Here is a 27,656-nt window from a genome sequence, read left to right as displayed (position 1 = left end):
TAGACATGACCGAGACACTCTCCAGCCAATATCCAATAGCGGGACCTCGGCGTCTATACTGGATCCTACATATTCTACGAAGATCTATCGGTTGAACCTCTATGTAAAGGATTCACACAATCCCGTATATCATTCCCTTTGTCCGTCGGTATGTTACTTTCCCGAGATTCGATCGTCGGTATCGCCATACCTATTTCAATCTCGTTACCGACAAGTCTGTTTACTTGTTCTGTAATACAAGATCCCCTGGCTAACTCTTTAGTCACATTGCTTGCAAGGCTTGTTTGTGATGTTGTATTACTGAGTGGGCCCTGATACGTCCATTTTGCATCATGCTTTTATGTTGATATTTATCGCTTTATGGGTTGTTATTACACTTCACGGTACAATACTTATGCCTTTTCTCTCTTATTTTGTAAGGTTTACACGAAGAGGGAGAATGCCGGTAGCTGGAATTCTGACCTGAAAAAGGAGCAAGTTTGAGATACCTATTCTGCGCAACTCCAAAAGCCGTGAAAATCAACGAGGAATTATTTTTGATTTTATAAAAAATACTAGGCCAAAGAAGTACCAGAGGGGAGCCACCAGGAGGCCACAAGCCTGCTAGGCGCGGCCTACCCCCATGGCCGCGCCTAGGGGGCTTGTGGGCTCCGTGTTGGCCCTCTGGCTCCCCTCTTTTTCTATAAGGAGGGTTTCGTTCCAGAAAAAATTAAGAGGAGGCTTTCGGGAGGAATCGCCGCTGCCACGAGGCGGAACTTGAGCAGAACCAATCTAGAGCTCCCACATGGTCGTCCTGCCGGGGAAACGTCCCTCCCGGAGGGGGAAATCGTCGCCATCGTCATCACCAACACTCCTCTCATCAGAGGGGACTCATCACCATCAACATCTTCATCAGCACCATCTCATCTCCAAACCCTAGTTCATCTCTTGTAACCAATCTCCGTCTCGCGACTCCGATTGGTACTTGTAAGGTTGATAGTAGTGTTACTTACTCTTTGTAGTTGATGCTAGTTGGATTACTCGTTGGAAGATTATATGTTCAGATCCTTGATGCTATTGAATACCTCTCTGTTCATGAATATTATTATGCTTTGTGAGTAGTTACTTTTGTTCCTGAGGACATGGGATAAGTCATGCTATAAGTAGTCATGTGAATTTGGTATTCGTTCGATATTTTGATGCGTTGTATGTTGTTTTTCCTCTAGTGGTGTTATGTGAACGTCGACTACATAAGACTTCACCATTATTTGGGCCTAGAGGAAGGCATTGGGAAGTAGTAAGTAGATGATGGGTTGCTAGAGTGACAGAAGCTTAAACCCTAGTTTATGTGTTGCTTCGTAAGGGGCTGATTTGGATCCACTAGTTTAATGCTATGGTTAGACTTTGTCTTAATTCTTCTTTCGTACTTGCGGATGCTTGCGAGAGGGGTTAATCATAAGTGGGAGGTTTGTCCAAGTAAGGGCAGCACCCAAGCACCGGTCCACCCACATATCAACCTATCAAAGTAGCGAACGTGAATCATATGAACTTGATGAAAACTAGCTTGACAGAAATTCCCATGTGTCCTCGATAGCGCTTTACCTCCTATAAGAGTTTGTCTAGGCTTGTCCCTTGCTACAAAAGGGATTGGGTCACTTTGCTGCACCTTTGTTACTTGCTACTTGCTACGAATCACCTTATCACACAACTATCTGTTACCGACAATTTCAGTGCTTGCAGAGATTACCTTGCTGAAAACCACTTGTCAAATTCTTCTGCTCCTCGTTGGGTTCGACACTCTTACTTATCTAAAGGACTACGATAAATCCCCTAAACTTGTGGGTCATCAAGACTCTTTTCTGGCGCCGTTGCCGGGGAGTGAAGCGCCTTTGGTAAGTGGAATTTGGTAAGGAAACATTCATATAGTGTGCTGAAATTTATTGTCACTTGTCACTATGGAAACTAATCCTTTGAGGAGCTTGTACGAGGTATCTTCACCTCGAACGGAAGCAGAAGGAGTTGCTCCTCAACCTGCTGCACCTACTGAAAATATTTGCTATGAATTTCCTTCGGGTATGCTTGAGAAACTGCTGGCTAATCCTTTTACAGGAGGTGGAACATCACGTCCCGACTTGCATCTAATCTATGTAGATGAAGTTTGTGGTTTATTTAAGCTTGCAGGTTTGCCCGAGGATGAGGTCAAGAAGAGGGCCTTTCCCTTATCTTTGAGGGATAAAGCATTGACATGGTATAGGCTATGTGATGATACTGGATCATGGAACTACCACCGGTTGAAATTGGAATTTCATCAAAAGTTTTGTCCTATGCATCTAGTACATCGTGATCGGAATTATATTTATAACTTTTGGCCTTGTGATAGAGAAAGCATCGCTCAAGCTTGGGGGAGGCTTAAATCAATGTTATATTCATGCCCCAACCATGAGCTCTCGAGAGAAATTATCATTCAGAACTTCTATGCTCGGCTTTCTTATGATGATCGCACCATGCTTGACACTTCTTGTACCAGTTCTTTTATGAAGAGAGATATTGACTTCAAATGGAATTTATTGGAAAGAATTAAACGCAACTCTGAAGATTGGGAGTTTGATGAAGGTAAGGAGTCAGGTATGAATTTCAAGTTTGATTGTGTTAAATCCTTTGTCGAAACAAATACTTTTTGTGATTTTAGTGCTAAATATGGACTTGACTCTGAGATAGTAGCTTCATTGTGTGAATCATTTGCTGCTCATATTGATCTCCCTAAGGAGAAGTGGTTTGAATATCATCCTCCCTTAGAAGTCAATGTAGTTAAACCCAATCCAGTTGAAGAGAAAGTCATCGCTTATAATGATCCTGTTGTTCCCAGTGCTTACATTGAGAAACCACCTTTCCCTGTTAGGATAAAGGATCATTCTAAAGTTTCAACTGTGATACGTAGGGACTACATTAGAACACCTACACTTCCTGAGCAAATTAGAGTTGAATCTAGCATTGCTATTATCAAAGATCTCCTTTCCGACAATGTTGAGGGACATGATATTCACTTCTGTGAAGATGTTGCTAGAATTGCTAAACCTCATGCTAGAGACAAACATAGGCCTATTGTTGGCACGCCTGTTGTTTCTGTTAAGATAGGAGATCATTGTTATCATGGTTTTGTGACGTGGGTGCTAGTGTTAGTGCAATACCTCAATCCTTATATGATGAAATTAAAGATGATATTGCACCTGTTGAGATGGAACCTATTGATGTCACTATTCAGCTTGCCAATAGAGATACTATCTGCCCTTTGGGAATTCTTAGGGATGTTGAAGTCTTGTGTGGTAAAATGAAGTATCCTGGTGATTTTCTCATTCTTGCTACCACACAAGATAGCTTTTGTCCCATCATATTTGGCAGACCTTTCCTCAATACTGCCAATGCTCATATTGATTGTGAGAAGCAAACTGTCACTGTTGGCTTTGAAGGTGTGTCACATGAGTTCAATTTCTCCAAGTTCGGTAGACAACCCCATGCAAAGGAGTTGCCTAGTAAGGATGAAATTATTGCCCTAGCTTCTATTGCCGTGCCTCCTACTGATCCTTTAGAGCAATACTTGCTTGAGCATGAAAATGATATGCATATGGATGAAAGGAATGAGATAGATAGAGTTACTTTGAACAACATCCTATCCTTAAGAATAATTTTCCTGTTGAACTGCTTGGAGATCCACCCCCACCAAAGGGTGATCCTGTGTTTGAGCTGAAGCAGTTACCTGATACTCTTAAGTATGCTTATCTTGATGAAAAAGAGATATATCCTGTTATTATTAGTGCTAGCCTCTCAGAGCATGAAGAAAAGAAGTTACTAAAAACTCTGAGGAAGCGTCGTGCTGCTATTGGATATACTCTTGATGATCTTAAGGGCATTAGTCCCACTCTATGCCAGCACAAGATTAAAACCGATCCTGATTCCAAACCAGTTGTCGATCATCAATGGAGATTAAATCCTAAGATGAAAGAGGTAGTAAGAAAAGAAATACTAAAGCTCCTGGAAGCACGTATTATCTATCATGTTGCTCATAGTGATTGGGTAAGTCCGGTGCATTGCGTCCCTAAGAAGGGAGGTATTACCGTTGTCCCTAATTACAAGGATGAATTGATCCCTCAGAGGATTATTACTGACTATATGATGGTGATTGATTTTAGGAAATTGAATAAAGCCACTAGGAAAGATCATTACCCTTTGCCTTTTATCGACCAAATGCTAGAAAGACTATCTAAACACACACACTTCTGCTTTCTAGATGGTTATTCTGGTTTCTCCCAAATACATGTTGCACAATCTGATCAGGAGAAAACCACTTTCACCTGCCCTTTCGGTACCTTTGCTTACAGACGTATGCCTTTTGGCTTATGTAATGCACCTGCCACCTTTCAAAGATGTATGATGGCTATATTCTCTGACTTTTGTGAAAATATTGTTGAGGTTTTCATGGATGCCTTCTCCGTTTACGGGTCTTCTTTTGATGATTGCCTCAGCAACCTTGATCGAGTTTTGCAGAGATGTAAAGATACCAATCTTGTCTTGAATTGGGAGAAGTGCCACTTTATGGTTAATGAAGGCATCGTCTTAGGACATAAATTTTTTGAAAGAGGTATTGAAGTCGATAAGGCTAAAGTTGATGCGATCGAGAAAATGCCATGCCCCACAGATATCAAAGGTATAAGAAGTTTCCTTGGTCATGCTGGTTTCTATAGAAGGTTCATTAAAGACTTCTTTAAGATTTCTAGGCCTCTTACCAATCTCTTGCAAAAGGATATTCCTTTTGTTTTTGACGATGATTGTGAGGAAGCCTTCGAAATACTTAAGAAGGCCTTGATAACTGCATCTATTGTTCAACCACCTGATTGGAACTTACCTTTTGAAATTATGTGTGATGCTAGTGATTATTCTGTTGGCGCTGTCCTAGGACAAAGAGTTGATAAGAAGTTGAATGTTATTCACTATGCTAGTAAAACTCTAGACAGCGCCGAAAGAAACTATGCTACAACTGAAAAGGAATTTTTAGTAGTCGTGTTCGCATCTGAAAAGTTCAGATCTTACATAGTTGATTCCAAAGTCACTATTCACACTAATCACGCTGCTATTAAGTACCTTATGGAAAAGAAAGACGCTAAACCTAGACTTATCAGATGGGTTCTCTTGCTACAAGAATTTGATTTGCATGTTGTCGATAGGAAGGGTGCTGAGAACCCCGTAGCAGATAACTTGTCTAGGTTGGAGAATGTTCTTGATGACCCATAACCTATTGATGATAGCTGTCGTGGGTATAAGTATGACAGTAGAAGTATGGGGTACGAAAGGATGGGCAGAGCCTTAGCTACGGCGAGGATGTATGAGTTCAGGCCCCTCTACGGTGGAGGTAAAAGCCCTATGTCTCAGTGCTCTTGGGAGCTTTGTGTCGAGTGAATTATAGGATTACAGCAAGTGCCAACCCTTGCACCGGTGGGGAAGGGCGGCTTATATAGAGTGCGCTGCCCTTCATAATGGCCCGGTGGACAGGGGTGGAATAGTGGCGAGTAAATGCTTCCGTTGCAGGTAACGTAAGCTTTAAATGCTAATAATGGTGTATGAAAATGTATGACCGTTGCCCTCCTGGGAGGTTACGATGTACAAAGTGGATTCCAGTCGGTACGTTAGATATGCTCCAAGTGGATCGTTGCCGACTGGATGATGGGGGCGTCCTTAGTTCAGTCGGAACTGTCTAAGGGCCTTGTCTTCTATGAAGGGTAGTCCTTGGGTAGGACCTATAGGGCAGCCCTTTGACCCTACCCTGGGACTATAACCCCATCATTAGTCCCCGAATGGATCGGGGTTGGAACGATGAAGTGATGTCTGGAGTTTGGAACCGACTGGTATTGAGGTGACTTTAGCGTTGTTTGCCTCGATCCGTTTTGTCCTTTCAGCCAGTGATCCGAGTGAATATACCAGTGAGACGAACCGTCAGGGACCGAGTGCTTCCGCGGAATCTTTCGACGTGACTGGTCAAACTGACAGCACCGGATTTTCCGGGATCCTCAAATTTCGGTTGCCACGCGCTCAGCGGGGATGACGACATCGCCATCGAGTAGGTTTTGCCTCCTCGATTACCGCATCGTTATCTTCTCCACTAATCTTGCAGCAGTCGGTTGAGGGGATAAGATCCTGGGCCTACATGTAAGTGACCCAGTCGGAAGCCTATTAAAGCCTCCCTGGCGGGATTTCCTGTTGCGCTGCTCATCCTCCTCCCATTAATCTTGCTCCTCCCGCAGGTCTCTGCACACCTCAAGCCACCTCCTTCCCCTCCTCCTCTGCAGATCCATCGCCCTCGCCATGACGAAGGGGCAGACCAGCAAACTCGAGGCGCAGAAGAAGAAGAAGAAGAAGAAGGGGGCGGCCTCTACTCAGCGTCGGCAGCGGGCGTCGCCGGCGGGCTGGATCCAGGGGGATTTCCTCCCCTCCTCGGTGACGGAGAATGACGTGCTGGAGCTGGTGGAGCATGGCATGGTCGTCAACAAGTCCTGGAGGCTGCCGGAAGGCAAGAAGGAGCCGGCGCCGAAGGAGGGGGAGCGTGTTGTGCTGCTCAGCCATGTGGCCAGAGGTTTCTCCTTGCCTCCCCATCCCTTCTTCCGAGGTATCATGAATTACTTCGGGGCGCAACTCCATCACTTTCCTCCGAACGCAATAGCTCACATTTCTGCATTCGTCACCCTCTGCGAGTGCTTCATAGGATGTCCTCCCCACTGGGGGCTCTTTAAATATGTCTTCTCCGCTAGATCCCAAACTGTTAAAAGCTTAGCCAGTCGGATGATAAGACGCACATCCTCCAGCTCTGCGGGGGTTTAGGCTTCCAGAAGAAAACAAAGAGTAGATATCCCTCTCTCGAGCTATCCGAGTCAGTTAGGAACTGGCAATCGTCCTGGTTCTATTGCCAGGACATTGCTTGTCTGAATGCTTCGAGTGGGTTGCCACCTTTCAGTTTAGACCGTCCGGGCCCTCCCAGGAAGCTAGCGCTCTCTAAGGGAGAAAGAACCCAGATCCAGCCTTTGGTCGACGCGCTGATAGCCCTCGTCCGGAGGGGAGTCACCGGCATGGACCTGCTGGAGACTTTCTGGGTCGGCACGTCCAGCCGCTGTAGGCCCGAGACCACGCCATGTGGCATTACGCGGGCCCTTCGGATTCCACTCGGTCTCATCCAGAGGACGTGAGCGGGGAGACTGTGAGGGCGTGGGTCCGCAGCATCACAGGCACGTGTGACAACCCTGTGGGAGCCCGGCAGGTGAAACCCCTTCCGTGCCGAAAATCCTCCTCCGAATGAGGTGAGTACATGTTGTCGAGTGATTTTAACCTTCTCAGCTTTATTGCTTTTCTTGTCTCGCTGACTGACGTTGCCGACTGTGTTTTGTGCAGTGGAATAACTGGCATTGTGCAGTCTCGAATGGGAATCCAGCCGAGGAAGAGCAGGGTAGCCAGGAGGGCAGCGCGGATAGCGCCGAGTACGTCTCTGACAGTGGGGAGACAGAGGACGAGGCGGAAGAGGAGGACGAGGAGAGTGGAGAGCAGAGCTCGCCACCCTCACCACCAGAGCACCGAACCAAGCGCCATCATGACCCCGCTGCTTCGTCGGCTCCTCTCGCGGCCCCGAGTGCTCCGCGAGCTCCTCCCGTGGCTCTGAGCGCTCGGAGTGTGAAGAGAACCAGGGGTGCTTCTGCCGAGCCCGTGAACCAGCCGTCCAAGGTGGCCAAACCTAGTGGGCCTAAACCTCGGAAAGCCTTCCCCCGAATGAGGATCGTTGTTCCGGTCGCCTCAGCGTAAGTGTCTTGTTCTTCCATTTTTCCTTCAGTATCCGATTGAACTCCTCTTTTTGGGAACTCATGTTTATCCGTCGAGTGAATTTCACTCAACAGAGCTGCTACCTCCGCCACCTCTCTGCCGCACCAGGACGATGATGCCATGGACACGGATAACGCCGCCACGTCCCAGCAAGGTACGTTGTCACGACTCTGAGAGCTGTATTACTGTTTCGCGAGTGCTGTCTTTGATCTTGACCTTTTTCTGTAATTTTATTTTGTTCAGTCGGTCTTCCTTCGGAGGTGATCCATCTGGACGACGACGACCAAAGGAGGTCGGAGCCAGCTTTGGCGCTTGTCCCTGGGGTTACCCAACCTGCTGCCAATCCCACCATGAACGTGCCGCCTACTGAGACGATGTCGCCGACTGAGACGGTGGCCCTCACGGTGGAACCGACTGGAGCAAAGCTCGGGATGCCCAGGGAGTCTTCTGCCACGCCGGGTCCGTCGGCTATTCAATATGACGCCCGACGCCTCCCGGAAGACCAGGTAGGAGCCGCCAAGGACGCCATGGTGCAGGTGGAGCTAATGGTGGGCGACGCCAAGGGAGCGTATGACTCCATCGCGTCTCTGTACAAGAAGAGCTTGGAGCTTCGGGACGATATCCGAGTAAGTGCGCTAGTAAGTGTTTACATTCCTCTTGGTACCCACTGAGGGTTTCAGCGATATACTCGGATACAGTAGGCTGATTTTGCAGTGGGTTCACTCCGAGTGAACCCAGTGGGTGTAGTCCCCGAGACTTCTGTCGAGTGCTTGCACCAGCAGTTGTCTTTATATGTATTTTCCTTAATCTGAACAGATCAGAGCTGATCTGCCCGAATGGTACCAGTGGGGGCACTCCGAGTGCACTCACTAGGTGTAGTCTCGGGAGACCAACAAGGCATTGCTAGCCGAAGTAGAAAAAATGAAGAGGGAGAGATCCGAATGGATGGGCCAGCTGAAGGTAATGAACACTCGGTGCATAGCGCAGGAGAACTACGTCGGCGACTGGGCGAGGAAGATGGTCGCACTGCTTGGTGGTAAGTTGTTGCCGAGTGCTTCTTGACTTTGGAGTTCACTCCGCGCTTATTTTCTGCTTGTCTTTTCTTTGCAGACTTCTGTCGGGACGTTGAGGCTGAAACAGCCAAAATTGAAAGGTCGCTTGTTCCGAATGTTCCACTCGGCGATGAAGCCAACGGGGACATGTTCCGAGTGCATTCTCGCCTTAACAGGGTGGGCCCTTTCATTGGTCGCCTGAGAAGAGTTGTCGGCCGAATCGACAAGGAGCTGTGGCCTGAAGATGACTCCCGGAACGAGATCGAGGGGTTGATGACTCGACTGGAGGACGTCCCAAGAAGAGTGCAGGCATGGAAGAAGTCTGTCGCTCGGTGTGGTGCGGACGTGGCGTTGTCTCTGGTTCGAGTGCACTGCAAGGAAGCCCGCGAAGACAAGGTGAAGACGTTGCAGGTCGCCAACACCAAGAAGCTTCGATTCAAAGATTTCATGGAGACCTTCCTCGACACAGCCACTCGCATTGCAGACGGAATCGACCTCGACACCTTTGTGGAGCCTGCCAGTCCCGGCGACGCTTGAAAAAACTTTATGGTGAACGCACATTTACCTCGGTATGCCGAGTGGAATCTGTATTAAACTTTGGCCACTGCTGTTGGCCGGTACATTCGTGGTTCGGTGTGGATAAGCTTGATTCACACCGAGCCGACTGATCGTAGATCCAACTTGAATTCGAATCGGATCTTCTGCTCTTCTTTCGCTGAGTTTTTTTGACACGATTTTGGCTCGTGGTTTTTGTTTGGGCGTCTCTTGGTGAAGCCAATGGGAACCATGCGGAGCATGTAGTTGTCAGTTGTCTTCACATCCACATGAGCCTCAATGAGGGTCTGCTAAGCCTCCGAGTGTATCTCAAGTGCCCACTCGGAGGAAGCTTTTTACTTAGGCGACTCTGGTTCGCAGCTAAGTCTCCGAGTGTGACTTTTGGTGCACACTCGGAGCGAGTTTTTACTTAGGCGACTCTGGGTCGCGGCTAAGTCCCCAAGTGTGACTTTTAGTGCGCACTCAGAGCGAGTTGTTACTCATATAGTTGTCAGTTGTCTTCACATCCACATGAGCCTCAATGAGGGTCTGCTAAGCCTCCGAGTGTATCTCGAGTATACACTCGGAGGAAGCTTTTTTACTTAGGCGACTCTGAGTCGCAGCTAAGTCCCCGAGTGTGACTTTTCGTGCACACTCAGAGTGAGTTTGTACTTAGGCGACTCTGGGTCGCAGCTAAGTCTCCGAGTGTTACTTCTAGTGCACACTCGGAGCGAGTTTGTACTTAGGCGACTCTGGGTCGCAGCTAAGTCTCCGAGAGTGACTTTTAGTGCACACTCGGAGCGAGTTCGTACTTAGGTGACTCTGGGTCGCAGCTAAGTCCCCGAGTGTGACTTTTAGTGCACACTCGGAGCGAGTTGTTACTCATGTAGTTGTTAGTTGTCTTCACATCCACATGAGCCTTAATGAGGGTCTGCTAAGCCTCCGAGTGTATCTTGAGTATACACTCGGAGGAAGCTTTTTACTTAGGCGACTCTGAGTCGCAGCTAAGTCCCCGAGTGTGACTTTTAGTGCACACTCGGAGCGAGTTTGTACTTAGGCGACTCTGGGTCGCAGCTAAGTCCCCGAGTGTGACTTTTAGTGCACACTCGGAGCGACTTTGTACTTAGGCGACTCTGGGTCGCAGCTAAGTCTTCGAGTGTGACTTTTAGTGCACACTCGGAGCGAGTTTGTACTTAGGCGACTCTGGGTCGCAGCTAAGTCCCCGAGTGTTAATTTTAGTGCACACTCGGAGCGAGTTTGTACTTAGGCGACTCTGGGTCGCAGCTAAGTCTCCGAGTGTGACTTTTAGTACACACTCGGAGCGAGTTTGTACTTAGGCGACTCTGGGTCGCAGCTAAGTCCCCGAGTGTGACTTTTAGTGCACACTCGGAGTTAGTTTTTTAGACCGGAGTCTGCAAACGCGGAAGAATTTTGAATCGGCAAGAAATCAATCTACTTTATATTACTTCAATGATACTTGTTCTTTACATTGTCTCCGTCGGCGGTTATGTGTAGAAGCACTTCAGTAGATCTCCATTCCATGCTCTCGGCTTGTCCGTTTCCCTGTCGAGGTTGTAGAGTCAATATGCTCCGTTGTTCAGCACCTTAGAGACGATGAACGGTCCTTCCCAGGCGGGAGCCAACTTGTGTGGTCTCTGTTGATCCACTCGGAGTACCAGGTCGCCTGCCTGGAATGTGTGGCTCCTGACATGCCGCACATAAAATCGCTGCAAGTCTTGTTGATAAATTGTTGAACGTATCAGTGCCATCTCGCGCTCCTCTTCTAAAAGGTCCACTCCGTCTTGCATGGCTTGCTCTGCTTCGGCTTCGGAGAAGAGTTCGACTCATGGAGAGTTGTGAAGCAAGTCACTCGGAAGGACTGCCTCTGCTCCATAAACGAGGAAAATGGGGATCGCCCTATTGATCTATTCGGAGTTGTGCGGAGGCCCCACAGCACCGAAGGCAGCTCGGTGACCCATGCGCCGGCGGCATGTCCAACTTCTCGCAGGAGTCGAGGCTTCAACCCTTGAAGAATAAGTCCATTCGCCCGCTCTGCTTGCCCGTTTGTTTGGGGGTGCGCCACGGATGCAAAATCCACTTGGATACCTTGGCCTGTGCAAAAACCTTTGAACCTGTCCGAGTCAAAGTTTGTGCCATTGTCGGTGATTATGTTGTGCGGAACCCCGTATCTGGCGATGATGTCTCTGATAAATTTGATGGTCGTAAGGGCATCAAGCTTCTTGATGGGCTTGGCTTCAATCCACTTGGTAAACTTGTCGACTGCTACCAGCAGATGAGTGAATCCTCCTTGGCCTGTTCTGAATAGTCCGACTGTATCTAATCCCCACACGACGAATGGCCAAGCAAGAGGAATTGTCTTCAGCGTAGACGTTGGCTTGTGGGACTTGTTTGAATAGAACTGACAACCTTCACAACGGTCGACCATATCTTTTGCCATTTCATTCGCCTGCAACCAGAAGAAACCAGCTCTGAATGCTTTGGCGACGATTGCCCTTGAGGAGGCATGATGACCGCAGGTTCCCGAGTGGATTTCTTCTAAGATTAACTGTCCCTCCTCAGGAGAGATACACCATTGAAGGACGCCTGAAACACTTTCCCTGTACAACTGGTCATCAATGACGGTGAAGGACTTCAACCTGCGAACGATCTGTCTAGCTTGGACATCGTCTTCTGGTAACTCTTGCCTCATGATGTACGCAATGAACGGCACAGTCCATTCGGGAATGACAGCTAGAATCTCCATGATCAAATCGACCACAGCGGGGACCTCGACTTCAGTCTGATCTGTTGAGCTCTTCGGTTGTACTGGTTCCTCTGTAAAAGGGTCTTCTTTTACCGAGGGGAGGTGTAGGTGCTCGAGGCAGACATCACTCGGGACCGGTCTCCGAGTGGATCCAAGTTTTGCCAATTCATCTGCTGCTTGGTTTTTCAGTGGGGGAACATGGTGAAGTTCCAGACCTTCGAACTTCTTCTCGAGCTTCCTTACCGCGTTGCAGTATGCAGTCATGGTGGGGTTCCTTACATCCCATTCCTTCATTACTTGATTAACCACCAGATCTGAGTCGACATAGACCATCAGGCGACGGACGCCGAGTGTGATGGCCATGCGCAACCCGTAAAGGAGAGCTTCGTACTCTGCTTCGTTGTTGGAAGAATCAAAATGTATCTGCAACACATACTTGAGTTTATCACCTTTTGGGGATATGAGCACTACGCCGGCGCCGGAGCCATTCAACATCTTGGACCCATTGAAGAACATGGTCCAATGAGCCGAGTAGATGTGAGTCGGTTGTTGTTGTTCTACCCATTCCGCTATGAAATCAGCAAGAGCTTGAGACTTTATAGCTTTCTTGGCTTCAAACTTGATGTCGTAGTATAGCATCTCCATTGCCCACTTTGCCACTCGACCTGATGCGTCCCGATTGTGGAGAATTTCTGACAACGGAGCATCAGATATGACAGACACCGAGTGGTCTTGGAAATAATGAGCCACCTTCTTTGCAGTCATGTAGATCCCATAAATAAGCTTCTTATGATGGGGATACCTCTGCTTGGAAGGAGTCAGGACTTCGGAAACATAATATACTTGCCGTTGAACCTTGTACGCTTTGCCTTCTTCTTCGCGTTCGACTGTCAGAACGGTGATGATGACTTGATTTGTAGCCGCGATGTACAGAAGAAGGGGTTCTTTACTGAGCGGGGCAGTAAGAACCGGCTGGGTGGAAAGCAGGGCTTTGAGGTCATCGAATGCAATTTGGGCTTCGTCTGTCCACTCGAAGGTATCTGACTTCTTCATGAGTCGGTACAGAGGTAACGCCTTCTCGCCGAGTCGAGCGATAAACCTTCTCAAAGCCGCTAGGAAACTTGTGAGCCTTTGAACATCATGTACTCTTACCGGTCGCTCCATTCGAACAATGGTCCCGATCTTTTCGGGGTTGACATCGATCCCTCGTTCGGAAACAAAGAAACCGAGTAACTTCCCGCTGGGAACTCTGAATGAACACTTGGCTGGATTGAGCTTGATATCGTACCTACGTAGGTTGGCGAATGTTTCTGCCAAGTCAGTCAGCAGGTCGAACCTTTGCGTGACTTGACGACGATATCATCCATATATGCCTCCACATTACGACTGATCTGGTCTAGGAGGCATTTTTGGATCATGCGCATAAAAGTTGCTCCTGCATTCTTCAAACCGAATGGCATAGTGATGTAACAGAAACACCCGAAAGGGGTGATGGAGGCTGTTTTTAATTCATGTGGACCATATAGAAGGATCTGATGATAGCCCGAATAGGCATCAAGGAAGGATAAGCGCATGCAACCCACGGCCGAATCAACAATTTGATCAATGCGAGGGAGCGGCAAGTGATCTTTCGGACAGACCTTATTGAGATGCTTGAAATCGATGCACATACGGAGAGATTTGTCCTTCTTGGGCACCATGACAACATTAGCGAGCCACTCAGAGTGGTGTACCTCGCGAATGAAGTTGGCTGCCAAAATTTTGGCCACCTCCTCTCCGATTGCTTTCCTCTTGTGCGCGGCGGACCGATGCAGGCGTTCTCGGACAGGCCGAGCAGCAGGATCCACATGCAGTCGGTGCTCAGCCAACTCCCTGGGTACACCTGGCATGTCAGCAGGCTTCCATGCAAAAATGTCCCAGTTCTCATGGAGGAATTGGATGAGCTCGGCTTCCTATTTTGGATCAAGGGTGGTGGAGATGTTTGTCGGGGCGGCGGTGTCGTCCGTCGGATGGATGCTGACTTTCTTCGTGTCTCTCGCCGACTCGAATGCGGACTCGAAAGCTGGCTTCTTTGAACGCATCAGGTCAGCAGGGTCGGCGGTCTTCTTGTACTCATCCAGCTCGAGTATAGCCATCTGCTGATCAGCAATCCTCGACCCCTGCTGCAAACACTCCTCGGCCCGCTGCCGATTGCCTATGACAGTAATCACACCTTTGGGACCGGGCATCTTCAGCTTCAAATAGACGTAACATGGACGGGCCATGAAACACGCATATGCCGGACGGCCCAGAATCGCATGGTATGCACTCTGGAAGTCTACCACCTCGAATGTCAGCTTCTCCTTGTGGAAGTTCTTGTCAGAGTCGAAGACAACATCCAACGCAATCTGGCCGAGTGATTTGGCCTTTCTTCCTGGGACGACTCCGGGGAACTGCATACTGCTCTCGCTAAGTTTGGACATCGGAATGCCCATTCCCTTGAGAGTGTCGGCGTACATGATATTCAAGCCGTTGCCGCCGTCCATGAGGACTTTGCGCAGCCTAACTCCTTCCACCACCGGGTCGATGACCAGGGCCTGCCTCCCTGGGGTGGGTATGTGTGATGGGTGGTCTGGCTGTTCAAAGGTGATCGCAGTCTGTGACCACTTGAGGAACGTGGGAGTGGATGGGGTTGCCATGTTTACCTCCCTGTTGACCAGCTTCAGTCGACTTTTGCTTTCCACATCAGCAAAAATCATCAACGTTGCATGGACTTGGGGGAACGGATCCTCCTTGTCCTCATCATCCTGCTCGGTGTCCTTCTCACTCGGTTGTCCTTTGCCGAACCCTTGGATCAGGAGGCGACACTGCCGAGTGGTATGCTTCGGCAATATGGCATTGCCTTCTTCATCCATCTTCGTGTGGATTGGACACGGTTGATCCAGGATGGAATTTCCTGACTGCCTCTTCTTGGGGGTGTACTGTACTTTCCCCTTGCCTTTGAACTTGGCATTTGTAACGGCTGATGCCTCTTCCTGCGGAGTGGATTGAGCTTTCTGCTTCTGCTTCCGATTGCTGTTCCCATCTCCATCGGCGACTGACTTATGCTTGCCGCTACGTATGCGGTCCTCCTCTTAGCCATTTGCATAGCGCGCAGCTATCTCCATTATCTTGCTCATGGAGATGTCGCCTGTCCGACCGAACTTCAGGTATAGATCTCTGTACCGCACGCCTGCCTTGAAGACGCAGACTGCTTGGTGCTCTGTTACGTTCTCCACCGTGTGGTAGAGGGTCGTCCAGCGCTGGATGAAATCATGCAAGGGCTCGTTCTGCTTTTGGACACAGTGTTGGAGCTCTACAAGACCAGCAGGGCATTTGCACGTACCCTCAAAGGTCCTGATGAAGACTCGGGACAGATCTGCCCAGCTGTAGATGCTTGACGGAGCTAACTTGTTTAGCCAAGCTCGCGCCGAACCGTCGAGCATCAGGGGGAGATGTTTCATGGCGACATGGTCATCTCCGCCACCGATCTGGACCGCCACTCTGTAATCGTCCAACCAAGTTTCTGGTTTGGACTCTCCTGTGAGCTTGCTGATTCTCGTCGCCAATCGGAAGTTGGGAGGGATGTTAGCTGAGCGGATGGCCCGACTGAAGCACTCGGGGCCAGAAACAACGGTCCTGCTTCCACTCGGACGGTCTCTATCGTGACCATCACGGTGGGCTTGACTTCTGTCGACCTTCTTCTGGGTGATGTACCCTCTTGCGTCAGGCCTTGGATCATGCGCGTCGCCGCCCGAACGACGATCATCGTGATGAGACCGAATGGGAAGCGGATTCCGATTCGGGTCCCTGGAACGGCTGCCCCCTGTGCGTCGCTGATGAGAGTCGGGACTGAAAACCGACCGATGTGTGTTCACTTGAACAGAACTGTTGTGGATACTGTTGTGCGACTGGGAGACCGCCGAATTTTGCTGCTGCGCCGTATGCAACAGGGCACGGATCTGCTCGATTCCTCTACCAGCCTCTGAATCAGTCGGCTGGAGAGAATCAGCTATCCTGGCGGCTGTAGCCAAGTTGAGGATGGGTGTGCGGAACACCTCGATGTTGCTCTGGCGAGTGCATCGACTGGAAGAACGATGGTGTTGACGACAAGCGCCGGATGATTCTCCGAACTCACGCTCGTTCTGACCAGTCCTGAGGGGACTTTCGTGGGAATCGGCCATGAGAACTTCGGCTGCAGGCCCTCGACCCGGATACTCGGAAGGTAGCTCAGTCGGAACTGGGATGGCGGCGGGACCACAACCGATTCGAGCACCGCCACTTGAGAAGACGCGCTTTGTCACGCCTGGGCGTGTCGCACCCAACGCTGGAGCCGCGGACGACGGGATCGCTTGTTGCGACGCGTGACGGGGGCGAAGATCGACACCGGGGCCGATGGCTGGAGAAGAAGAACACCGCGGGAACTGGCACGGAAGTGTGTAGCCCCGCGACTGGGAAGTGCCTCGACGTCGAGGGGTGCATCCCGAAGCCATGCCGAATCGTCGGCGATGAAGGAGGGGGCACCGAGGAGGATCTCACGACCCATGCACAGATCTCAGCCAGACAACATGACGAAAATATGAAATCGCAAACTCGTCGGAAGTCGCTTAGACGCCTTCCCCATGGTGGGCGCCAACTATCGTGGGTATAAGTCTGACAGTAGAAGTATGGGGTATGAAAGGATGGGCAGAGCCTTAGCTACGGAGAGGATGTATGAGTTCAGGCCCCTCTACGGTGGAGGTAAAAGCCCTACGTCTCAGTGCTCTTGGGAGCTTTGTGTCGAGTGGATTATAGGATTACAGCAAGTGCCAACCCTTGCACTGGTGGGGAAGGGCGGCTTATATAGAGTGCGCTTCCCTTCATAATGGCCCGGTGGACAGGGGTGGAATAGTGGCGAGTAAATGCTTCCGTTGTAGGTAACGTAAGCTTTAAATGCTAATAATGGTGTATGAAAATGTATGACCGTTGCCCTCCTGGGAGGTTACGATGTACACAGTGGATTCCAGTCGGTACGTTAGATATGCTCCGAGTGGATCGTCGCCGACTGGATGATGGGGGCGTCCTTAGTTCAGTCGGAACTGTCTAAGGGCCTTGTCTTCTACGAAGGGTAGTCCTTGGGTCGGACCTATAGGGCAGACCTATGACCCTACCCTGGGACTATAACCCCATCAATAGCTTTCCTGATGAGCAATTGAATGTCATCAATACTTCACGTAGTACACCGTGGTATGCTGATTATGCAAATTATATCGTTGCCAAATATATACCACCCAACTTCACATACCAGCAAAAGAAGAAATTCTTCTTTGATTTGAGACATTACTTTTGGGATGATCCTCACCTTTATAAGGAAGGACTAGATGGTGTTATTAGACATTGTGTACCTGAACATGAACAGGGACAGATCCTACAAAAGTGTCACTCTGAGGCTTACGGAGGACACCATGCGGCAGATAGAACTGCACACAAGGTATTGCAATCAGGTTTCTATTGTCCCACTCTCTTCAAGGATGCCCGTAATTTGTCTTGTCTTGTGACGAATGTCAAACAATAGGTAATATCAGTAAACGTCAGGAAATGCCTATGAATTATTCACTTGTCATTGAACCATTTGATGTTTGGGGTTTGGATTATATGGGACCTTTTCCAAAATCCAACAGGTATACTCATATCCTAGTTGTTGTTGATTACGTTACTAAGTGGGTAGAAGCTATCCCAACTAGTAGTGCTGATCACAACACCTCTATCAGGATGCTTAAAGAAGTTATTTTCCCTAGATTTGGAGTCCCTAGATATCTAATGACTGATGGTGGTTGACATTTCATTCATGGTGCTTTCCATAAAACGCTTGCTAAGTATGATGTCAACCATAGAGTTGCATCTCCCTATCATCCTCAGTCGAGTGGTCAAGTAGAGCTAAGTAATAGAGAGATTAAACTAATTCTGCAAAAGACTGTTAGCAGGTCTAGAAAGAATCGGTCTAAGAAGCTTGATGATGCACTGTGAGCTTATAGAACTGCTTATAAGAATCCCATGGGCATGTCTCCGTACAAAATGGTTTACGGTAAAGCATGTCATTTACCTCTTGAGCTAGAGCATAAGGCTTATTGGGTAATCAAAGAGCTCAACTTTGATTTCAAACTTGCTGGTGAGAAGAGGTTATTTGATATTAGCTCACTTGATGAATGGAGAGCTCAGGCTTATGAAAATGCCAAGTTGTTTAAAGAAAAGGTTAAGAGATGGCATGACAAAAGGATACAAAAATGTGAGTTCCATGTAGGTGATTATGTCTTGCTATATAATTCTTGTTTGAGATTTTTTGTAGGAAAGCTTCTCTCTAAATGGGAAGGTCCTTAGATTGTTGAGGAAGTACATCGTTCCGGTGCCATCAAGATCAACAACACGGAAGGTAATTTTTCGAGTGTGGTAAATGGGCAAAGGATCAAGCATTATATCTCACGTACTCCCATAAAATTGAAAGCAATATTATCAATACCATAACTCCGGAGGAGTACATAAGGGATATTTATAAGCCTCTTTCAGACTCCGAAAACGAGGAGGTATGTGATTCCGTAAGTAAACCGACTCCAAAACTTTTCCAGTAGGAATTTTTCTCCGTTTTGGAATTTTTAGAAAAAATAGAAAAATTTAAAGTAGTTCGGAAAGTGCACGAGGAGGCCACAAGCCTGCCAGGCGCGGGCCACCCCCTCGCCGCGCCTGGGGGGCTTGTGACCACCTCGTGTGCCTCCGGGACTCCATTTTCTTGCGGAGTACTCCTTCTGGTCGGAAAAAAATCATTATATATTCTCCTGAAGGGTCTGACCCTCGTATCACGCAATTTTCCTCTGTTTTCATTTCGAGCTGTTGTGCAGACAGATCTAGATCGCTATGGCGTCCCCAAAAGCTCCGAAGGACAAGTTCTTCGAGAAGGTCATCAATCCCTACCCCGCGGGAGTGCTGCAACACCCTCAATCTATCGAGATGCGTGAGGGGGTGCTGCACATCCGTGATGTTGAGGGGCCCAAGAAGACCGGAAGCATGGAGGCGAGGCTCGAAGCAATGGAGCAACAAATCTTCAAGTGCCAAGGGATGGTGGAACGCGGACTCAACACCAACCACATGATGATCACGTAGTTCACCAACAAGCACAAGATCGATGCCAATGACATCGGGAAGCACCTCTCCAGGATCTATGACAGAATTGATCACCTCCAAGCCCAGATCTATGACGTGCAGAACCAAAACTGTGACTATGAGTATAGATTTAAATCAATATGATTGGGTGCAGATTTGAGGATTCCGGAGACTCGATCATCTTTCCATGATGGAGCACCAATGCCTTGGAAGACGGAGGATCAAACCTAGGTTGCAACAACTCCACCACCATCACGTCCAAAGGAAGACAACTAAGCACGGGTATGGGCAATCCCCTTGGCTTGTGCCAAGCTTGGGGGAGTTGCCCCGGTATCGTATCACCATCACATCTTTTGCCTTTAACTTTTCTTAGTTCGATCCTTTTTGGTTTCATCTTTCTCTAGTAGAATAAAGTTCTTAGTGTTTTAGGTTTGAGTTTTGCTTTGTGTCACCCCCAATGTATTTGAGTTCGTGAGTCATATAATAAAGAGTGTTTTAGTTAAGGGCCTTGCTTCATGCCATGATCTAAAGAAAAGAATGCTAAAAGAACAAAAGCATGAAAGATCATGTAATGATCTTATGGGAAGTGATGGCTCCACATATAAAAAGAATGATGATTGAAACTTGTTGTGGGTGGACAAACGTAGACCTTGGTCATTGCTGCAATTAATAGGAAGTAATAAGGAAAGAGAGGTTCACATATAAATATATCATCTTGGGCACCATCTATGACTGTGAACACTCACTAAACTATTGCATGCTTAGAAGTAGATGTTGGACAAGGAAGACAACATAATGAATTATGTTTGCTTGGTTCCGAACAATGATTATATGACTAGAGATCCCTTAGAATGTGACGATTGCTTCCACCCCATATCAGCCAAAACTCCCGCACCAAGTAGAGATACTACTTGTGCATCCATAAACCCTCAACCCAGTTTTGCCATGAGAGTCCATCATACCTACCTATGGGTTGAATAAGATCCCTCAAGTAAGTTTTCATCAGTGCAAGCAATAAAAATTTCTCCCTAAATATGTATGATCTATTAGTGTGTGGAAAATAAGCTTTGTACGAACTGTGATGAGGAAGACATAAAAGCGACAGATTGCATAATAAAGTTCTTTATCACAGGAGGCAATATCAAGTGACGTTCCTTCACACTAAGAGGACACACATCCAAACCTCAAAAGTGCATGACAACCTCTGCTTCCCTCTGTGAAGGGCCTATCTTGTACCTTTACTTTTTGCCCTTGAAAGAGTCATGGTGATCTACACCAATTCCTTATTTCGCCTTTATCTTGGCTAACGTCATATGCTAGGGAAAGATCTATATTCATATGTCAACTTGGAATTAAGTATTCATGAATTATTATTGTTGACATTACCCTTGAGGTAAATAATTGGGAGGCGAAACTATAAGCCCCTATCTTTCTCTGTGTCCGACTGAAACTTTGATCTCATGAGTACCACGTGAGTTGTAGCAATTGTAGAAGACAAAAGGATGATTGAGTATGTGGATTTGCTTTACAACCTCTTATTTGCCTCCTTCCGATGTTATGATAAATTGCAATTGCTTCAATGACTAAAGGTTATTGGTTGTTAATTCTCAATAAGGTTCTCGATCCTTACTTTACTTTGTGAAGGAATTGTCACTTTAGCATAAGAGATTATATGGTGATATTATTGTTCTAACTATGATCATCATGCCTGCATATCCATATCTTGTTTAGTCGACATCTCTCTCTCTAAACATGTGGGCATATTTATTGATCTCGGTTTCCACTTGAGGACAAGCGAAGTCTAAACTTGGGGGAGTTGATACGTCCATTTTGCATCATGCTTTTATGTTGATATTTATCGCTTTATGGGCTGTTATTACACTTCACGGTACAATACTTATGCCTTTTCTCTCTTATTTTGCAAGGTTTACACGAAGAGGGAGAATGCCGGCAGCTAGAATTCTGGCCTGAAAAAGGAGCAAGTTTGAGATACCTATTCTGCGCAACTCCAAAAGCCGTGAAAATAAACGAGGAATTATTTTGGATTTTATAAAAAATACTAGGCCGAAGAAGTACCAGAGGGGAGCCACCAGGAGGCCACAAGCCTGCCAGGCACGGCCTACCCCCCTGGTCGCGCCTAGGGGGCTTGTGGGCTCCCTGTTGGCCCTCTGGCTCCCCTCTTTCGCTATAAGGAGGGTTTCATTCCAGAGAAAAATAAGAGGAGGCTTTCGGGAGGAATCGCCGCCGCAACGAGGTGGAACTTGAGCAGAACCAATCTAGAGCTCCGGCACGGTCGTCCTGCCGAGGAAACGTCCCTCCCGGAGGGGGAAATCGTTGCCATCGTCATCACCAACACTCCTCTCATCGGAGGGGACTCATCACCATCAACATCTTCATTAGCACCATCTCATATTCAAACCCTAGTTCATCTCTTGTAACCAATCTTCGCTCGCGACTCCGATTGGTACTTGTAAGGTTGCTAGTAGTGTTACTTACTCTTTGTAGTTGATGCTAGTTGGATTACTCGATGGAAGATTATATGTTCAGATCCTTGATGCTATTCAATACCTCTCTGTTCATGAATATTATTATGCTTTGTGAGTAGTTACTTTTGTTCCTGAGGACATGGGATAAGTCATGCTATAAGTAGTCATGTGAATTTGGTATTCGTTCGATATTTTGATGCGTTGTATGTTGTTTTTCCTCTAGTGGTGTTATGTGAACGTCGACTACATAACACTTCACCATTATTTGGGCCTAGAGTAAGGCATTGGGAAGTAGTAAGTAGATGATGGGTTGCTAGAGTGACAGAAGCTTAAACCCCAGTTTATGCGTTGCTTCGTAAGGGGCTGATTTGGATCCACTAGTTTAATGCTATGGTTAGACTTTGTCTTAATTCTTCTTTCGTACTTGTGGATGCTTGCGAGAGGGGTTAATCATAAGTGGGAGGTTTGTCCAAGTAAGGGCAGCACCCAAGCACCGGTCCACCCACATATCAAACTATCAAAGTAGCGAACGCGAATCATATGAACTTGATGAAAACTAGCTTGATAGAAATTCCCATGTGTCCTCGGGAGGGCTTTACCTCCTATAAGAGTTTGTCCAGGCTTGTCCCTTGCTACAAAAGGGATTGGGTCACTTTGCTGCACCTTTGTTACCATTTCTACTTGTTACTTGCTATTTGCTACGAATCACCTTATCACACAACTATCTGTTACCGACAATTTCAGTGCTTGCAGAGATTACCTTGCTGAAAACCACTTGTCAAATCCTTCTGCTCCTCGTTGGGTTCGACACTCTTACTTATCGAAAGGACTACGATAGATCCCCTACACTTGTGGGTCATCAGGCCCCGAGATACCTCTCTGTCACACGGAGTGACAAATCCCAGTCTTGATCCATGTTAACTCAATGGACACCTTTAGAGATACCTGTAGAGCACCTTTATAGTCACCCAATAACATTGTTACGTTTGATACACACAAGGAATTCCTCCGGTGTAAGTGAGTTACATGATCTCATGGTCATAGGAATGTATACTTGACATGTAGAAAACAATAGCAACAAAATGACACAATCACATGCTACGTTTATAGTTTGGGTCTTGTCCATCACACCATTCTCCTAATGATGTGATACCGTCATCAAGTGGAAACACTTGTCTATGGCTAGGAAACCTTAACCATCCTTGACCAACAGGCTAGTCAACTAGAAGCTTACTAGGGACATTGTTTTGTCTATATATCCACACATGCATTTATGTTTCCATTCAATACAATTATAGCATGGATAATAAACGATTATTTGGAAACAGGAAATATAATAATAACTATTTTATTATTGCCTCTAGGGCATATTTCCAACAACACCTTGTTGGGAATGTGCAGTTTTTGGTGTGGTTTAAAAGTCCTATTTTGGTATTGTGTCATGTAAGATTGGTACCGTTGTCGCATGTTTGTTCTTGTGAGGAGAGTGCGATAGAATGTAAATTTTGGATGTGTTTGGACTCTATTTCGGTGATTTATGTTTCGTTTTTGTTTGAAATGGTGTGATTTGGTAGAAGCTCTTCCTCGGGATTGATGTTTTGCCGAGTACTTCACCGACACTCCTTTACACAGCGACAAAGTATTTCGACGCTGCTATCGGATGAGCCAGAATCTCTTCGTGAGGATTGTGAATTCCATGAGGGAGTTCGACAGCTACTTCAACTGCAAAAAGGATTGCATGGGCACACTTGGATTCACCTCACTCGAGAAGTGCACGACGACTATGAGGATGCTTGCATACGGAGCTCCCGGCGATATTCTGGAAGACTATGGACACATGACCGAGTCCATCACCATTGAATGTTTGTACATGTTCTGCAGGGCAGTGGTGGCAGTGTTTGGACCTCAATACTTGGGATCACCCAATGCTGAAGACACTGCTCGGATCCTAGCATGGAATGCAGCGAGAGGATTTCCTCAAATGCTTGGAAGTATCGACTCCATGCATTGGAAATGGAAAAATTGTCCATTTTCTTGGCAGGAGATGTACAAAGGCGTCAAAGGAGGATGCAGTGTGGTACTTAAGGCAGTGGCCACACATGACCTTTGGATTTGGCGCACCTTCTTTGATATGCCAGGAACTCATAATGACATCAACGTACCGCAGTGCTTGAATGTCTTTGCCAAGCTTGTTGTAGGTCATGCTCCTCCGGTTAACTACGAGGTCAATGGACACCACTACAACAAGGGATACTACCTAGCAGATGACATCTATCCGAGATGGTCCACATTTATGAACAATATCTCAAACCCTACGCCAGGAGGCAAGAACTCCTACTTTGCCAAGCGTAAAGAAGCTTGCAGGAAGGATGTCGAGCGGGTATTTTGTGTGCTTCAATATTGATTTGTTGTTGTCCGGTACCCCGCTCAGACCTGGTCGAAAGATCAAATATAGGAAGTCATGACTTGCTGTACCATCTTGCACAACATGATCATTGAGAGCGAGCAGGAAGAGTCAGTGTTTGACGTTGAACCATATTACAAGCAGGGTCCTCTTGCCCAAGTTGATCACCAGCTACCGGCAACCTGGACTGCCTTTCTCAACATGCGATAGGAGATCCAAGACCCACAGATGCATCAACAACTGCAGGACGATTTGGTGGAGCACCTATGGAGGCTCAAGGAAAACGCCTATCTCGATGTGTGATAAATTATGAGTTTTTATTTGTTGAACTATTTTGATTTGTATTGATTTGTTGAACTATTTTTTGGTTCGTATTGATTTTTGTGACAAACTATGTGACAAAAAAATAAAATATTTGGGTAATTTGTGCCGAAACACGCCTAATATGAATTAATTTTGCGTTGAAAATGGGCCAATTTACGTCGATAGTGGGTCGAAATTGATGGTTGGTGGGCGACCTTGAGCCCCCAGCTAATTTTTTCGCTGACACACTCCTAGGCGGCGTTATTTCAAGTCCCTCGGGGCCGAATGGCTAGTGACCGGGTGTTTGAGACGTCATGAGGTGTCGGTCAAGATGTAAGTGGACAGTTTGTTGGACATCTTGGGACTTGCCTGCATCAGCCACAATTCCTTATATGGGACTATCTCAAAGCCCACTTATTGTTTATCTGGCCAATGTGGCGTCCACATATTACCACCAATTTGATTCATCAAGAACAACAATTTCCTTTGTACATGATGCCAATTTGACTCTGTTTATGGCTTTTTCGTTTGTCCAAGTGTACGTCTAGCTAGCTTAGCTACCATATAATAGTGCCATGTCCTGGATCATCATGTGTTGCTGCTAGTGGAGGGTGACATTATTGGTCTTTCAAGTCTCACTCGTTGATGAAGATCTGATCCTGCCTGTTGTGGCCGCCCTCTTGACAGCCCTGTTGCTTGAGCTCCAGCTTCACTCAGAATTGTCACAATCATGGTTGGAGCGCTTCGTCTTGAGACAATTTATTGACAGAATCTTCTCTCGCACATAGGGTCGGCCCTGTGTTTCGGGATGCCCTAGGAGAACTCCACAACATGGGCCCCTATGTTCTAAGATCATATATTTTTACTTAAAATTTAACTATAATAATTGACTGATTCCATCGACAATAATAATAACAAAATTTCAACTTACTTAATCAACAATAATAATAGAAGATAGAGAGATGAAACTAAAATGACATGATTACCTCAAATAATAATTTAATTCTTCAGAAAAAGTTTCTTCCGGTGTTTCTTGATGCAAAGTCATTAAGGGCACAATCAAGATCAACATTGTCCAAGATATCCTTCTCAATGCACCACATAGCCAAGCCATTCAATCTATCTTGCAACATAGTAGACCTCAAATAATTTTTCAGTAGTTTCAATTTAGAGAAACTTCTTTCAGCCGAGGCTACAGTCACGGGCACTGTTAAGAGGATCTGATATGCAATAGAGACATTTGGGTAGCAATCTACAGCCATAACAAAATGAAGAATCTCAAGAGCTGACATCAAATCATCTGGCAAAGTTGCCTGCAACACTTTTAACTCACAGACAAAATCATCAAGATCAACATCACATGAGTTATCATCAGAAAAAGCTTTTGCAAAAGTAGTGCAGCATTCCCGTAAATTGGTATCATCCAAGGACTTCAATTTTTTTTGAATTGAACAAGAAACCAAATAACTTTTAAAATTTCTTCAACTGATCAAAGCGAATGGTCAATGAAAGAATTGCATTGCCAACGATGACTAGAAAGTAAGTAACTCTGAAGGATTCCATAGCTGACAACTGTATTTCCTCATCTTGATCATTGGTTTCATCATAATGCCTCTTTCTGTTCCTTTGACGTTTTGTAGGAAATTCTGGCTCTATGTCTATATCAGATGCAATGGCTTTTGCTATCTCAATACTAGCTTGAAATCCTTCATCTCTGTACTTCTGAAAATATGATATGACACCTTGAATGTGTTTTATAGTAGCATCAATGCATACCATCTTTTCCTGCAACTTTTGGCTCGCCATATTTACAGAGAACAAAACATCATGCCAAATAACCATGCCAACTAAAGTTTCAAAATTCTCAAGTGCATTGACCAAAGATTGAGCATCACTTACAGCTGCTGGGTCATCAGTAGAAGTCTCTTCCAGTTCCTTCAAAGCTGACCTTACATGGATAGTTTGGTACCTAATAGGTTGCACACTCTTTATTCGACTCTCCCCATGAGTATTGGACAAAGGCTTGAGAGTTAGTTTTGTTCCTTTTGGAAGATTGTCAAGCAAAATCTTCCATCTTTTAGTAGAACGTGAAAACAATACATATATTCGTTGTATAATACTAAAGAATGTAATAGCTTGTTTGCAAGATTTTGCCATATCACAAAGAGTGAGATTCAAACTATGACAAGCACATGGCATATACAACGCTTTGGGGTTTTCTTTAAGCAAGCGACTCTGCACACCTTGGTATTGTCCCTTCATGTTGGAACCATTGTCATAACCTTGACCTCTCACATCAGCAACATTCAAATCAAAGGAACTCAATGCATCCAATAATACATTCAAAAGCCCCAACCCCGATGTGTCCTCAACCTTTAGGAACTCTAGGAAAAACTCCTCCACCCTCGGAATGTTGCTTGACATATTGACACAACGCACAATGAGAGTCATTTGTTCTTCATGGCTCACATCCGGGGTACAATCCAAGATAACCGAGAAATACTTGGCATCTTTAATGATCTTTAAAATAACCTTTCTCACAACATCGGCAAGAACTGAGATCAACTCATTCTGGATTCTGTGGCCAAGATAGTGATGATGAATTTCATTACTTTGAATGCGCTGGATATGTTCTTGCATAACAGGATCAAATTCAGCAATCATTTCAATCGTGCCCAAAAAATTACCATTATTATCTTGATACAACTTCTCATTTGATCCACGAAATGCCAAAGTATGTTTTGCAAGAAACTTAACAGCAGAAACTATTCTTACCAATACTTGTCTCCAACGCTCCTTCTCCTTTGCAATCTCCCTTTGCATATCATCATCAATTGTCTTGTTTTTGCTTAGTCTCAACGTAACTTCATTCCATGTATTCATGTTTGTTAAATGCTCAAGGTTGTTCTCATGTTCTTTGAGTCGCACACTCAAACGCTTCCAGTCATTCAATCCATCACTTGCTAGCATAGATTTGCTCTATTTTGATTTGAACAACTTGCAACAAAAACAATATACTTTGTTCGCAGCTTTATGGTAAACCAACCACTTCCTGTCAACAAACTCACCATTACTTAATTTTCTGGAGTAGGAAGCATATGAAAAGTGTCTAACAATGATGTCCTTCT

This window comes from Hordeum vulgare, chromosome 4H (assembly GCF_904849725.1).
Source record: "Hordeum vulgare subsp. vulgare chromosome 4H, MorexV3_pseudomolecules_assembly, whole genome shotgun sequence".
NCBI classification, from domain to species: domain Eukaryota; kingdom Viridiplantae; phylum Streptophyta; class Magnoliopsida; order Poales; family Poaceae; genus Hordeum; species Hordeum vulgare.
The sequence above is the reverse complement of the archived record's forward strand: the minus strand, read 5'-3'. Positions refer to the sequence as shown.